The sequence below is a fragment of the Mandrillus leucophaeus genome, unplaced genomic scaffold (genome assembly GCF_000951045.1).
Source record: "Mandrillus leucophaeus isolate KB7577 unplaced genomic scaffold, Mleu.le_1.0 Scaffold841, whole genome shotgun sequence".
Lineage (NCBI taxonomy): Eukaryota > Metazoa > Chordata > Mammalia > Primates > Cercopithecidae > Mandrillus > Mandrillus leucophaeus.
In genome coordinates, this window is record NW_012109153.1 from 374,081 (window position 1) to 389,291 (window position 15,211).

A 15,211-nucleotide genomic window follows, 5' to 3' on the forward strand; every position below is an offset into this window, starting at 1 on the left:
AATCAGACGTAGATTTGGTCTTTTCACATAATCCCATACTTCTTTAAGGCTTTGTTCATTTATTTTTCCTCTTTTTTCTTTAGACTTCTCTTCTCGCTTCATTTCATTCATTTGATCCTCAATTGCTGATACTCTTTCTTCCAGTTGATTGAGTCGGTTACTGAAGCTTGTGCATTTTTCACATATTTCTCGTGTCATGGTTTTTATCTCTGTCAGTTCATTTATGTGGCCTTTTCTGCATTGATTATTCTAGTTATCCATTCTTCCATTCTTTTTTCAAGATTTTTAGTTTCTTTGCACTGGGTACGTAATTCCTCCTGTAGCTCTGAGAAGTTTGATGGACTGAAGCCTTCTTCTCTCAACTCGTCAAAGTCATTCTCTTTCCAGCTTTGATCCATTGCTGGCGATGAGCTGTGTTCCTTTGTAGGGGGAGATGCGCTCTTATTTTTTGAATTTCCAGCTTTTCTGCCCGGCTTTTTCCCCATCTTTGTGGTTTTATCTGCCTTTGGTCTTTGATGATGGTGACGTACTGATGGAGTTTTGGTGTGGGTGTCCTTCCTGTTTGATAGTTTTCCTTCTCACAGTCAGGACCCTCAGCTGTAGGTCTGTTGGAGATTGCTTGAGGTCCACTCCAGACCCTGTTTGCCTGGGTATCAGCAGCAGAGGTTGCAGAAGATAGAATATTGCTGAACAGCGAGTGTACCTGTCTGATTCTTGCTTTGGAAGCTTCCTCTCAGGGGTGTACTCCACCTGTGAGGTGTGGGTTGTCAGATTGCCCCTAGTGGGGGATGTCTCCCAGTTAGGCTACTCAGGGGTCAGGGACCCACTTGAGCAGTCTGTCCATTCTCAGATCTCAACCTCCGTGTTGGGAGATCCACTGCTCTCTTCTAAGCTGTCAGACAGGGTCATTTGTGTCTGCAGAGGTTTCTGCTGCTTTTTTTGGTTTGTTTAGCTGTGCCCTGTCTCCAGAGGTGGAGTCTACAGAGACAGGCAGGCCTCCTTGAGCTGCTGTGGGCTCCACCCAGTTCAAGCTTCCCAGCGGCTTTGTTTACCTACTTAAGCCTCAGCAATGGCGGGCGCCCCTCCCCCAGCCTCACTGCTGCCTTGCCATTAGATCACAGACTGCTGCACTAGCAATGAGGGAGGCTCCACAGGCATGGGACCCTCCCGGCCAGGTGTGGGATATAATCTCCTGGTGTGCCATTTGCTAAAACCCTTCGTAAAGTGCAGTATTGGGGTGGGAGTTACCTGATTTCCAGGTGTTGTGTGTCTCAGTTCCCCTGGCTCGGAAAAGGGATTCCCTTCCCCCTTGCGCTTCCCAGGTGAGGCGATGCCTCACCCTGCTTCAGCTCCCGCTGGTCGGGCTGCAGCAGCTGACCAACACCGATTGTCCAGCACTCCCTAGTGAGATGAACCCGGTACCTCAGTTGAAAATGCAGAAATCACCCATCTTCTGTGTTGCTGGCACTGGGAGCTGGAGACTGGAGCTATTCCTATTCCTACACGCTTTTATTTTTAATAAGTCTCCTGAAGTGTTTTTCTTTATATAATACCTATTAAATAAACAGCTTTGATTTTATCATTTACTATTTTCTATATTTTACCTTATTAATTTAAAATTTTTAACTTTTATATGGTATGTCCTCTTTCTACTTTATTTTGCACTGTTTTGTAATTGTTTTTCTAATTTCATAAAATAATTAGTACATTTTGTTTGTTTGTTTTGTTTTGTTGAGATGGAGTCTTGCTCTGTTGCCCAGGCTGGAGTGCAATGGCACCATGTCAGCTCACTGCAACCTCTGCTTCCTGGGTTCAAGCGATTCTCACACCTCAGCCTCCCAGGTAGCTGGGATTACAGGCGTGTACCACCACACCCAGCTAATTTTTATATTTTTAGTAGAGATGGGGTTTTGTCATGTTGGCCAGGCTGCTCTCAAACTCCCCACCTCAGGTGATCCCCCCACCTCAGCTTCCTGAAGTGCTGGGATTACATGCATGAGCCACTGTGCCCAGCCTTGTTTTTCTTTTTTATTAAGACATTCATAATGCATTTTCCTCAGAGAAGTACTGTTCCTGTGTTCTTACAATTATGTCACAAAGTATTGTGTTTTTATTTTTTATTTTGTGCTTTCTAGATATGTAATTTTCCTACTTAAAAAAAATCTGATCCAATTATTGTCTAATTCCCAAGTAACCTCAGAATACTTTAGCTTTTATTTTTCTTGTGCTTATTTATTTATTTGGTAAGAATTAGAGAATGTGGCCTAGAAATTCCCTTGTTTTAAATATCTTAATATTTCCTCTGTGGCCAATTTTAGACAAATTTTTACAAATTCCTCATAATATACAAATTAAGTATCTTAACTTTTCAAGAGATATAAACTTCTATGTATAGCTAATTTTTGAACATTATTGGTTTTATTTTTCACCTTTTTTTTTTTTTTTTTGGAACAGGCTTAATTCACTTTATTTTTCTTGTATAAAAACCCTATGTTGTAGCCACAGCTGGAGCCTGAGTCCACTGCACGGAGACTCTGCTGTGGGTCTTGACAAAGTGGTCAGTGAATTCCTGATAGGGAGACTTGGTAAACACAGTCTCCTTCCAGAGATCAGGGGTCAGGTACCTGTAGGTCTTAGAGATGGCATCAAAGGTGGCCTTGGCAAAGTTACCCAGGGTGGCAGTGCAGCCCCGGGCTGAGGTGTAGTAGTCATCAATACCAGCCATCATGAGCAGCTTCTTGGGCACAGGCACTGAGACGATGCCAGCGCCCCTGGGTGCAGGGATGAGGTGCACAAGCACAGAGCCACGGTGGCCTGTCACCTCGCAAGGGACGGTGTGGGGCTTGCCGATCTTGTTCCCCCAGTAGCCTCTGCGCACCGGGACAATGGAGAGTTTGGCCAGGATGATGGCCCCACGGATGGTGGTGGCCACCTCCTGGGAGCACTTAACACCCAAGCCTAGGTGGCCATTGTAGTCCCCGATAGCAACAAATGCCTTGAACCTGGTAAGCTGGCCAGCACGGGTCTGCTTCTGCACTGGCATAATCTTCAAAACCTCGTCTTTGAGAGAGGCCCCCAAGAAAAAGTCAATGATCTCAGATTCCTTAATGGGCAGAGAGAAGAGGTAGATCTCCTCCAGGGACTTGATCTTCATGTCCTTGACCAAGCCGCCCAGCTTGGTGACGGGCATCCACTCCTTATCCTCAGCCTTGCCTCGGGGAGCTCCGCGGCCTCGGTCCCGGCCCAGTCCACAGCCGCAACCCTGGCCCCGCCGAAACCTCCACGGAAGCCACCGCGGTTCCCCATCCCAGGGCCACCAGGGCCTCCGGGCCCCCCTGCTGCACTGGCGTCATACGCCATTTGGTGTTTTCTCGGAGAAGAAGCTATTCATCTTATTTTTATGGCTATTTTCTTCCTGTCTCTCTCTAAGCCTAAAGGTGGGTAATTGAAATATTCCACTACAAACAGATTCAGCTATTTTGTGGCCTATTGAAAAGAAGTTTATCTTTTTCATATATTATCTTCTATATATCATATCTTCTTTATAATACACTCATTTTATTATTCATCGGTATTTTATTTCATTTTCAGACTTTTAATATCATGTCTGATATTACCGCTGACACTTCTATAATCTTTATCTTTGTCTCCTGTTAATTTCTCTATTGCTTTATCTTTAAACTTTATGTATTACCTTAAGTGTACTTAAACTCTGTTGTATTTTTTAATTCAATCTCATAGTCTCGTTCTTATAATGAGAAAATTCAGTTCGTTCACATGTAACATTATCTTATAAATTTGACTTTGTTGCTTCTATGTTAATTAAATATTTCTTACATATTGAATTTTCCCTTTTTCTCAACTGACTAGGTTGTTTCATTCTATTTTACCCTTGTAAATGTGAAAGCAAAACTATAGTTTACTATTTTATTAATGTTTATTCTCTGTTTTCTATTTGTATAATCAGGTGCATATTTCGATATCATCTTTAGAAAAAAGAGTCAGGTGTTTTCCCCACTCTAATGCACTTTTATGTATATGAAAATGCTTTACTTTCTTTTTTTCCACTACAATAATATTAGCTCAGAGAAATATAATGGGTTGTTCAAAAATTTCATGATAAATGGGTATTATGAAAAAACTATGCCCAAATATAAAAAAATTTGCATCGATATAAACTCATACTAACTTGTTCTAACATGTTAAACTAGATCTAGTTTGAGGCAACAAGCAGGATAAAACATTGGTTTGAAAAGAGCCCCTATCATAGCAACGTGAATCCTACAAAAATTGACAGGAACAAACATCACATTTATAGTGAAGAGTGAGTGGAAGAATGGTGAAATCACTGATGCCAATGAAAAGCTTCCAGGGACAATATTCCAAAGACATCAGCAGTTTAAAAATGGTAACTCATTTTAAGAAGGGATATGGTAATGTTAAATATAAAGCCCACAGTGGCAGACCATCCATATCAACCTGTGAGGAAAAAATTAATCTTGACTGTGACCTAATTGAAAAGAACTGACAACAGCACAAACAATAGCCACCACCATAGACTTCCTAATTGATTTAGCTTACATAATTCCTCATGAAAAGTTAAAGATGAGCAAAGTTTCCACTCAATGAGTGCCAAAACTGTGTCACCTAGAAAAGTTACAAAAAACAGGAGAGATATCTATGGGAATTTTAAACAACTGAGATAGAGATTATGAAGAATGTATTCAAAGAATTGTAACAGGAGATGAAACATGGCTTTACCAGTGCAATCCTGAAGACAATGCATAATCAAAGCAATGGCTACCAAGAGGTGGAAGTAGTCCAGTCAAAAAAGGGGACATGTCAAGAGCAAAGATGATAACAGCATTTTAGGAAGCTCAAGGTACTTTGCTTGTTGACTTTCTGGAGGGACAAAGAATGATAACATCTGGTTCTTATGAGAGTGTTTTGAAAAAGTTAGCTAAAGCTGTAGCAGAAAAAATACCCAGAGAGTCCTTCTGCACCATCACAATGTTCTTGCTCATTCCTCTCTGATCAAACATGGCAATTGTGCAGAAGTTTTAATAGGAAATTAAAATTTGAATAAAAAATATAAGTTCCTAACATGGTATAATTTTCCCCCTTTTAATACATATCCTAGCATCTTTAATAGTCAGTTTAAAATGTGTGTAAAATATATGAATGTCAGTGAAATAATAAAACACACAAAATATTATACTAAAAATGAGACCTCCTGATAAATAACTCAGTGAAATATTAATGTAATCTTTATAAGAGAGTTCCAGTGAGGCAGCTGCTATGGCTGCACACCAGTCCACGTTTCCCTCTCCATACTGCATCTTCCCCCAGCCCACAACAAATCTCCACATCACTTTGCTGACAAGTGTTTGCATGGGCAGGCTTTGCTTTACTTGCCCTACCAGTATGCAGAAGTTCAGTATGTCTCAACTCTACTGACTGCCATTGCAGAGTGAGCCTTGGTGGGCACAGAGCCAGCAAGCCCATCCCCTGCTAGTGCCCAGCCCTTGCACTAACACACTGTGCAGAATACACGGGGATCCTCCCACACCCTGAGCAATCACTACCACTTGGAGAGCACAGAGAAGGCATTCAGATATGTGCCAGCCAGCACACTGCCCCATGCCAACACAACCTTCAGTGCAACACAGCACATGGTCTTCAGCAGAGAATTCTGACTCGTCCCAAGCTGCCTGGCCTCTGCCACTGTGGTGAACACCCACAGGAAAGCAGGCATCCCTGCATCCGCTAGCATTCTGCTTCATCTGTCACACTTCAGTCCCCCCAGCACAGTGGACTCCAAACCTTGAGGAGTCAAAGAATGAAGGCCCAATGCAAGTGCCCCAGAGTTAGAGCACACAGTTGAGAGTTGGGAGCTGAGTGTTGGTCCCCTAAAATCTCACAGAAACTAAGCCAGTTGGCTGAATCCATCTTATACCACAATCAAACCCTCAACGTCATCAGATAGGATAAAGGGAACTAAAAACTCATCCAAAGGTCAGCAGCCTCAATGATTGAAGGTAGATAAGCCCACAAAGATGAGAAATAAACAGCACAAAAATGTTGAAAACTTAAAAAGCCAGAGTACCATCTTTTTTCCAAATGAAAGCATCACCTCTCCAGCAAGGGTTTGGAACTGGGCTTATGCTGAGATGGCTGAAATGACAGAAATAGAATTCAGAATATAGTTAGGAACAAGGTTCATTCAGCTATAGGAGCATGTTGAACCCCAATGCAAGGATGCTAAAAATCATTATAAAACATTATAGGAGCTGACCAACAAAGTAGCCAGTAGAGAGAAGAAAATGACCAAATATATACAGCTGAAAAACACACTACAAAATTTCATAATGCAATCCATAAGCATTCATATCACAATAGATGAAGAGGTTAAAAGAATCTTAGAGGCAGCTAGAGAGAAAGGTCAAGTCACCTACAAAAGGAATCTCATCAGACTAACAGTGGACATTTCAACTGAAATCCTACAAACCAGAAGAGATTGGGGCCAATATTCAATATTCTTAAAGAAAAAAAATCCAACTCAGAATTTTATATCTGGTCAAACTAAGCTTCAAAAGTGAAGGAAAAGTAAGATCCTTTTCAACAAGCAAGTGCTGAGGAAATTTGTCACCACCACATCTGCCTTACAAAAGCTCCTGAAGGAAGTTCTAAATATGAAAAAGAAAGACCATTGTCAGTCATTATAAAAACACACTAAGGAACACAAATCAGTGACACTATAAAGCCACCATGTGAACAATTATGCAAAATAACTAGGTAACATCATAATGACCTAATGAAAAGACACAAAGTGGCAAACTGGATGAAGAACCAAGACCCATTGGTATGCTGCCTTCAAGAGAACCATCTCACATGCAACAATACACATAAGTTTAAAACAAAGGGATGTAGAAAAACATACCAACCAAAAGAAAAATTAAAAAGCAGGGGTTACAATAATAGTTTTTGAAAAAATAGACTTTAAACCAACAAAGATCAAAAAAGACAAAGAAGGGCATTAAACAAGGATAAAGGGTTCAATTTGACAAGAAGATCTAACTGTCCTAAATATATATGTACCCAACACAGAAACACCAAAATTCACAAAGTAAGTTCTTAAAGACCTTCAAAGAGAAGTATACTTGCAAATATTAATAGTGGGAGATTTTAGCATGCCACTGACAATATTAGATCACTGAGACAGAAAATTAACAAAGATATTCAGGACCTGAACTTAGCTCTGGATCAAGTGGACCTGACAGATAGCTACAGAACTCCCCAACCAAAAACAACTGAATACACTTTCTTCGCATCACCACATAGCACATACTCAAAAACCAATCATATTATTGGAAGGAAAACATTCCTCAGCAAATGCAAAAGAATTAAAATAATAAGAGTCTCTTGGACCTACAGCACAATCAAATTAGAAATCATGACTGAGAAACTCACTCAAAACTATACAATTATATGGAAATTGAATAACCTGCTCCTGAATGACTTTTGGGCAAATAATGACATTAAAACAGAAATAATGAAGTTTTTTGAAACTAAAGACAACAAAGATACAAGATACCAGAATCTCTGAGACACAGCTAAGGCAGTGTTAAGAGGGAAATTTATAGCACTAAATGCTCACATCACAAAGTTAAAAAGATCTCAAATCAACAACTTAATATCACAACTAAAAGTACTAGAGAATTAAGAGCAAACAAATCCCAAAGTTTTCAAAAGACAAGAAATAACCAAAACCAGAGCTGAACCAATGGAGATTGAAACATGAAAAGCCATTCAAAAGGTTACCAAACTCAGAAGCTATTAAAAAAAAAAAAAGAAATCAATGAAATAGACCACTAGGTAGACTAATAAAGAAAAAAAAGAGAAGATTCAAACAAATGCAATCAGAAATGACAAGGGGGTTATATCAGTGGTAATATCCACTGATCCTACAGAAACACAAACAACCATCAGAGAATACTATGAACACCTCTATGCATATAAACTAGAAAATCTAGAAGAAATTGGTAAATTCCTGGATAAATACACCTACCACCACCCAAGACTGAACCAGGAAAGAACTGAATCTCTGAACAGAACAATAATGAGCTCTGAAATTGAGGCAGTAATACATAGCCTACTAACCAATAAAAGCCCAGGACCCGATGAATTTACAGCTGAATTCTACAAGATGTACCAAGAAGAGCTGGTACCATACCCACAGAGAGTATTTCAAAAATTTGAAGTAGAGGGACTCCTCCCTAACTCATTATGTGAGGCCAGCATCATCCTGATACCAAAACCTGGCAGAGGCACAACAAAAAAAAGAAAACTTCATGCAAATATCCTTGATGAACATTGATGCAAAAATCCTCAGCAAACTACCTGCAAACCAGATCCAGCAGCCCATCAAAGTTTATCTATCATGATCATCCCTGGGATGATCCCAAGTTTCATCCCTGGGATACAAGTTTGGTTCCACATATACAAATCAATAAATGTGACTCATCACATAAAGCAAACTAAAGAAAAAATCCCACATGATTATCTCCGTAGATGAAGAAAAGACTTTCCATAAAATACAACATTCATTCACACCTAGTCTCAATAAGAGAGGTATTAAAGAAACATACCTCAAAATAATAACAGCCATCTATGACAAACCACAGCCCACATCATACTAAAAGGGCAAAAGCTGGAAGCATTTCTCTTGAAAACCAGCACAAGACAATGATGCCCTCTCTGACCACTCCTATTCAACACAGTATTGGAAGTCCTGGCCAGTGCAATCAGGCAATATAAAGAAATAAAGGCATCCAAACAAGAAAAGAGGAAGTCAAACTAGCCCTGTTTGCAGACAACAGGATTCTATATCTAGAAAACCTGACAGTCTCAACAAAAATGTTTTTTAAGCTGACAAAAAATTTCATCAAAGTCTCAGGATACAAAATCAATGTGCAAAATTCACTAGCTTTCCTATACACCAACAACAGTCAAGCTGAGAGACGAATCAGTAATATATTCCCATTCCTAATTGCCAAAGAAAAAATAAAATGCCTAGCAATATGGCTAACTAGGGAGGTGAAAGATCTCTACAAGGGTAACTACACAGTGCTGCTCAAATAAATCAGAGATGACATAAACAAATGAAAAAACATTTTATGCTCATGGATAGGAAGATTCAATATCAAGAATATGGCCATATTGCCCAAAGCAATTTATAGTTTCAATGCTATTCCTATTAAACTAACATTCAGATTCTTCGCAGAGCTAGAAAAAACTATTTTAAAATTCATATAGAGTGAAAAAAAAAAAAGCCTGAATATCTAGGGCAATGCCAAGCAAAAAGAACAAAGTTAGAGACATCATGCTACCTGGCTTCAAACTATACTACAGGGCTACAGTAACCAAAACAGCATAGTACTGGTACAAAAACAGACACCCTGAACAATGGAACAGAATAGAGAACCCAGAAATAAGACCACACACTACAACCATCTGACCTTTGACAAACATGACAAAAACAAGCAATAGGGAAAAGGATCCCTATTCAATAAATGGTGCTGGGATAACTGGCTAGCCATATGTAGAAGATTGAAACTGGACCTCTTCCTTATATCATACACAAAAATCAACTCAAGATGAATTGAAAACTTAAATGTAAAACCCAAAACTACAAAAACCCTAGAAGACAACCTAAGCAATACCAACCTGGACATCAGAATGGGCAAAGATTTCATGACAAAGACACCAAAACAATACGGGAAAAAAAAAAAAAAAGCAAAAATTGACAAGTTGGATCTAATTAAACTTAAGAGCTTTCACAGAGCAAAAAAGAAACTATTAGAGTAAACAGACAATCTACAGAATGGGAAAAAAATTTGCAAACTATGTATCTGACAACGGTCTAATATTCAGCATCTATAACGAACTTAAACAAATTTACAAGAAGTAAAAAAACAAAAAAACAAAAAAAAAAACCTCAATGAAAAGTGGGCAAAGGACATGAACAGATGCTTTTCAAAAGAAGACATACATGACGCCAAAAAGCATATGTGAAAAAGCTCAACACTACAGATCATTAGAGAAATGCACATCAAAATCATAATGAGATACCATCTCACACCAGTCAGAATGTCTGTTAGTAAAAAGTTAAAACAAAAAAACAAAAAAACAAATGCCAGTGTGGTTGCAGAGAAAAAGGAACATTATACACTGTTGGTGAGAGTGCAAATTAGTTCAACCATTGTAGAAAACAGTATAGCAATTCCTCAAAGAGCTAAAAGCAGAACTACTATTTGATCCAGCAACCCCATTACTGGGTACATACCCAGATAAATAGAAATTATTCTACCATAAAGATACATGCACACAAATGTTCACTGAAGCACTCCTCACAGTAGCAGAATCAACTTAATACCTATCAAAGGCAGATTGTATAATCAAAATGTGGTATGTATATACCATGGAATACTAAGCAGCCATTAAAAAAGAATGAGATCCTGTCTTTCATGGGAACATGGATGGAGCTGGAGGCTATTATCCTTAGCAAACTAATGCAGGATCAAAAAAATCAAACACTGCATGTTTTCACTTATAAGTAGGAACTAAATGATAAGAAGGGTGGAAGGGTGGAAGGGTGGAAGGGTGGAAAGAGGGAGAGGAGCAGAAAAGATGACTACTGGGTGCTGGGCTCGATACCCGAATGATGAAATAATATGCACAACAAACTCCCATGACACATTTACCTATGTAACAAACCTTCACATATACCCCCAAACCTAAAATAAAAGTTAAAAAGGAAAGGTAAAAAGGAATAGCAGAAAATTAGACTGCTTGGTTTTGAGTAGAGTAGATTATATTTATATTCATAAAAGTAAGTCTCCAACCTGTGGTCAAAATACAAAGCAGTTTAGGCAAAATGATCAAGTGTTGCTTAGAAATTTTCTGTGAGTCTTCAAGAAGATCAAAGATAAAACATGAACATGATAATTTGCTGCAGATAAGAAACATTTATCAAGTATTTTCTCCCCTACTTACCAAACATAGATAATTGATTTCAGTACAGATGTGGTTCTTGACATTGCCCAAACTTCAAACTCTTAATTATGTAGGAAAATTGAGCCTAAAAAATAAAACAAAAAACATGTGCAAACTAAATGTCAAATGTAGAGGAAAAGCCTGTTTTATTAAAAAAAAAATGGTGTATCTTATCTTATAAAAAAAGAAGCTTACAAATTGATCCATATAACATTTCCTTATAAATATAAAAAGAGTAAAATCATTGCCTATAGTTTTTCCTTTAGTTGTTCAAGTCTGAATCTGACAGATGTGGATTAAATGTGTCTATTCTGTTTACCAAAACAGACTTTTAAAATTGCTAGGATATACCAATAGATATTCATTCATATTATTACCATTCCATCACAGTATATGGTGATATTTTTTAACTGTCATTTGCATCTTGAAACTCTCTTCAATTTTTTTTTCACTTGTACTGATATTACTTTAGTAATGGAATATGTATTAGTGGTTTTAAACTCAATACTTAGTAAATTAATTCCCAGTTGTCTTCGTAAATACTCTAGAGTATTAGGAGGTTGCAGGCCACATAAGCTGTAAAATATTATTAGGATTATCTAGTGAAATATCTACCTTTATGATATTTTACAGAATTATTTAATGTCACTTAATGCTTCCTGATGGCATCTTTATAGAGGATTGCTACTACAAAAGGAATTTTAAAATATAGAAAAAAGCAGGACTATTTCAATTTTCTGTGGTAGGCACCAAATAGATGACTTACAGCTATTTTTCAAGAAATATCTGAAAGTGTGCTCAACTTTCATCCCTTACTACATACTCTCAAAATATTGCACAAAAACTTCTCCATTATTCAAAAAGAGAAGTGTGTGTGTGTGGGTGTGTGTATGTGTGTGTGTAAGTGAGCTAGATTATGAAAACTGAGAGACAGAGAGAGAGAGAGAGAGAAAGTGGAGCCATAGAAATCAGAAGAAAATGAAAAGAGAAAAGAGATGTTAAACAAAAAAATAAAACACCGTGTCCACTGAATTTTTGTAGAAATGTTAAAGTCAAAGCACACTGAACCAAAAAAGACATTTCATTGTCTCTAATTCATCTGTATGGTGCATTTTATTTGTATTTCCTGGCAGAAGTCAGAATTTATCATCAAATTACCCAAACAATGGCCCAAAATTACTTTTTAACCTGTCTTGAATTTCAAAATTCTACAAGTAACTTTTAACTTGAGTCCTTTTAGGGTCCCCAAAATAACATACATTACTTATATTATTGAAAAAGAAAAGATTTGGCGTGAATCAAAAAGAAAACATGTAAAAAGGAGGGCAAAGAATGTAAAATGTACAGCTTGCCACTACTGTTGGGCCTGTTCATCCTTCCACTGGGTCAGTGACCTCGAGCCTCATGACTGTCAAGTAAAACGGTCTGAGTGACACCTGTTTTCCCAGAACCCCTGACCCTTGCTCAGCCAGTACTCCTGATATGCCCTCAAGAAGTGCACAGTAATGAAGTCAAGGAAATGGGCAGTTGCCAGGGGAGTTTTGCCATGCTTTTTACTAGCCATTTATATGTAATCTCTCACCTCATTTGTAAGGAAGAGAAAAGCATTTTTTTAAATTTGAAGAGCAGTATTGACTCATTTAAAAAGCTTTAGATTGGGTTTCTGAAAAAGCATTCAGAATTTCGTACCTCAATTTTGATACATATCCCAGAAGGAACCAGTGAAGCAATTTTTTCTCATTGGCTTTATAAATCTGCATAAAAACTTTAAAGGTCAATAATACAGAAAGTTACTGAACTCTATCTAAAGGAAGTTAAAGAATATTCCTTCCTAAGTTAAAACATATATGAAATAATGAGATGCTGTTACTGGATCATTTGATTTGCTCCAATCTTTTTATTTACTTTTCTCAGAATCATCTTTGCAACACCCAACCAGGCTGTGAATATGGCATATGGATTTAGTTCTTATGATGGCTAAACTACAAGATAACATGCTATTTTTGTTATTTTGGTCATATAGATATGAATTTAGGGCCTGCACGCGGCTTACGTAAGGTGCATGACATAATTTAAATCTCTAATTAGTATTTAAAAAGTGCCTTTTCAAAAAAAGTGGCTTCTCTCCCAGGAAAGCAGTAGTTTGAAAATAAATCACAATATTTTTATGTCAAGCAACTGCCCCAAAACTATGAATAAAGAAGAGAATTGGAAATGGAGAAACTAGAAAAATGCCACAAAGAAATCTAAGTCATCTAAGAAAATCTAAGTCATCTAAGAAAATCTCTTCTCTAGATCCATAATATTGCCACAGGATAAAGAGCCCCTCCCCACATATTAAGGGCTAAAATAGAATCAAAACAGGCTGGAGTACAAAGGCCAGCATTGGATAGTTCTCTGGCCATGGACCCAGATCATCAGGCAGTACTCCCATCTTTAATAGCCAGTTTGAATTGCAAGACCTCAAATGTGTTCAGGAAAGCCCAACACCTGCTTCTCTGGGCAATGAGAAAGTCTGACTTAGGGAAAGACACACAAAAAGAAACCAGTACAAAAAGAAATAGCAGGCTCACGATTGATGCTTCATTGGGAAAATGAGCCAAGGAAGATTTCTATAGAGCAGAGCACCAAGTAAAGAGTGTGAACTCTTCCACTACCATCAATCACCAGAGAGCAGTTCTGTGTTTTCATGGTATCTGCTGCTCAATAAGAGTCAGAGTGGCAGCAAATTTACAAAAAGACCAAACTGGAGAAAAGAAGGCAGTGATGGCAAAATATCACAGCAGACATCATAATCAAGAAAAACAAAATTTTTCAATTTAGAAATTACATGAAAAGAGATGCAGAGGGATAGGATGCACTATGAAACCAAGATGCTCTTAGAAATAACCACCATGAGGTTATTTTTATAAAGAAAAAAGAAAAGGGCCAGGGTTTTGCCTTTAATTGCACATACTAGTACACTAGTAAAAGAAACAGTTTAAAATGAACTATAATTCTTTTTAAATATTTTAAAATGTGCCTTAGACAACTTTTGAAAACCCATGTACAGTATCATTTTTGTCTTTTTTCCCAAGATAAAAGCTTTTGTCAAATGAATCAAGTGACTTTAACATTTTTATGTGTTTGCCACAGACATTCTAGTTCTGGGAATTTATCTTAAAGTTTCTCAAAAAATACAGATTGTGGCACAAAGATGTTCTTCACAATATTTATAACTCATTCATTCATTCAACAAAATTTTTGGAGAATATTCAACGGTCCAGGCAATGTATCTGCTGTTTGGGAAAACAAACAAACAAACAAACAAAAACGAAATGCCATTGAAAGAGTAATAGTTAATGATGATACAGGCATATGATGAGCTATTAAAATGATGTTTATGGAATGTTTAAAGACTTGGAAAAATGCTAATGATCTAATATTGAGTGAAAATGTACCTATAAAATAGCACTTACTATAATATCCGAAATGTTAAAAATGCATTAAAATGAAGGAATACTCCAAAATAAAAACAGTAGTTGACTTTAGGTATTAGAATGATGAATGCTCTCTTCCCCTGCATTGCTTTCGACAAAGAACATGTATTAATTTAATTATAATTAATAGATATTCAGATTTTGGTAAGCTAGAAATATCCGAACCTGACCCAACTGGCCATCTGATCAGAATTTTACTCTCTAGGTGTAAGAACTTGACTGAGTCTGAAAGAATGCAAGATATTCAAAGGCTTTTACAGATATGCCTCCCTGGAAGAAACAATAGTTGACTCTGTGGATTGCTTCTACCCTTCTTTCATATTCTTAAAATGCTTTGCATTGCTAAGCATGGCAAGCAGATATGATTAAGACTTTATGTTAATATTCAAAAGTAGATTTGATATGTTTCTTATTATATAAATTGTACTGATGTATAATCTACATACAAATAAATGCACCAATTTTAAGTGTACAGTTTGATGAATTCTGACAAATATATACATGAATGGAACCACAATTCCAATAAAATTGCAGAATATTTCCATGATCCCTAAAAGTGCCCTAGCTTTGTGCTGCTTTGCAGGTAATCGTTAGTCCTATTCCTGGCATCAAACTACTGATCTGCTTTCTGTCAATATAGATTAGATTTACCTTCTAGAATTTCACATTCATGGAAT

General features: G+C 37.4%; 1 pseudogene across 1 annotated transcript; it reads right to left on the reverse strand.

Annotated features, from left to right (window-relative positions):
- Positions 1 to 2,454: 2,454 nt before the first annotated feature.
- LOC105530720 lies at positions 2,455 to 3,362 on the reverse strand (annotated as a pseudogene). Its single transcript, XR_001004688.1, has one exon. The product of XR_001004688.1 is annotated as a 40S ribosomal protein S2 pseudogene (transcript).
- Positions 3,363 to 15,211: the final 11,849 nt, after the last annotated feature.